We start from the raw sequence: 1585 nt of genomic DNA, 5'->3' as shown, positions 1-1585 counted from the left end.
GTTTCTTGGCCTTTCATGATTCCTCTGTTGTGAATTCTTTACAAAGAATTTAATTCTGTACCCTATTTTTTAAATTGGATTATTTGGGTTTTGGGAATCTAACTTCTTGAATTCTTTATATATTTTGAATATTAGCCCTCTGTCAGATGTAGGGTTAGTGACGATCTTTTCCCAATCTGTAGCTGATGATTTTATCATAATTACAGTGTCCGTTGCCTTACAGAAGCTTTTCAGTTGTTGATCTTAGAGCTTAGACATTGGTGTTCTTTTTATAAAAATGTCTCTATACCAGTGCTTTCAAGGCTATTTCTTGCTTTTTGTTCCATTAGATTTAGTGTATCTGGTAGTCTGTCGAGGTCTTTGATCCACTTTGTGGAGAAAGGGAAACACTTCTCCATTGCTGGTGAGGCTGCATACTTACCTGGCAAGGGAGATACCATGATCACGAAGGTGGTTTTCCCAGGGTGAGGCTTATCCATTGCATTCCAGATGTGCTGACCTCTACGATTTCCCCAAATGTGGGAAATTGGACTGCATAATTTGTGGTAGTGGGGTACTGCATTCACACTCTCTCCTGAGGGGAAAAAAAATAAAGAGATTGCAAACTTATTCAACCACTCTGGAAATCAATTGTGCTGTTTCTCAGAAAGTGGAAATAGTTTTACCTGAATACTCAGGAATACTGCTCCGCGGCATATGCTCAAAAGATGCTCTACTATACACAAGGACACATACTCCACTATGTTCATAGCAGTTTTATTTGAAATGTCCAGATACTGGAAACAACCTAGATGTCCCTCATCTGAAGAATGGATACAGAAAATATGATTCATTTACATAATGTAATATTATTCAGCTATTTAAAACGTGGACATCAATGAATTTTGCAGGCAAATGGATGGAACTAGAAAGTATTGTCCTGAGTGAAATATACAGACCCAAAAGGACATGCATGCTATGTACTCAGTGGATATTAATCATAAAGCACAGAATATCCATGATATACTCACAGATTCTCAGAGGTTAAATAAGAAGAAAGGCCTAAGCAAGGATACTCGAATCACTCTTAGGAGGAATAAAATAGTCGAAGGCAGAGGGAAGGAGGGAAATGGGTGGGAGAAGGGGGAGAGAAAAAGGGGAGGCATGATCAGGTATGTAGAGTGACAGGAGAGAGATTCAGGGGCCAAGTAAATTAATGGAATTCTGCAGCAGCCAGGGGTGTGGTTTAAGGGGAATATTTAGGCAGTCCTATAGATCTGTGATGGGGGAGGCTCCCAGGAGTTAGGGCAGGTAACATTAGCCAAGATGCCAAACAATGGGGACATGAAACCTGAAGAGGGCACCTGCTGTAGCAAGGCAGGACTCCCAGTGAGGTGGGGGAATAAGGACACTGACCCACCCACAAAACCTTCCATAAAAAATTTGTCCTGTCTAAAATGCAGGGACAAACAAAAATGGAACAGTGCCAACTAACCTGGACCAATTGGAGCTCTCATGAATTGAGCCATCAACCAAAGAACACACATGGGCTGGAATGAGGCCCCCAGAACATATGTAGCAGAAATGCAGCTCAGTCTCGATGTGG

General features: G+C 41.3%; 1 non-coding gene across 1 annotated transcript; it reads left to right on the top strand.

Moving 5' to 3' along the window:
* Positions 1 to 413: 413 nt before the first annotated feature.
* Positions 414 to 577, top strand: LOC115030931. The gene has a single exon (XR_003836530.1). It is a non-coding gene; the product is annotated as a U1 spliceosomal RNA (small nuclear RNA).
* The last annotated feature ends 1008 nt before the right edge of the window (positions 578 to 1585 follow it).

The sequence above is a fragment of the Mus caroli genome, chromosome 4, assembly GCF_900094665.2.
Source record: "Mus caroli chromosome 4, CAROLI_EIJ_v1.1, whole genome shotgun sequence".
NCBI lineage: Eukaryota > Metazoa > Chordata > Mammalia > Rodentia > Muridae > Mus > Mus caroli.
The sequence above is the reverse complement of the archived record's forward strand: the minus strand, read 5'-3'. Positions and strand labels throughout refer to the sequence as shown.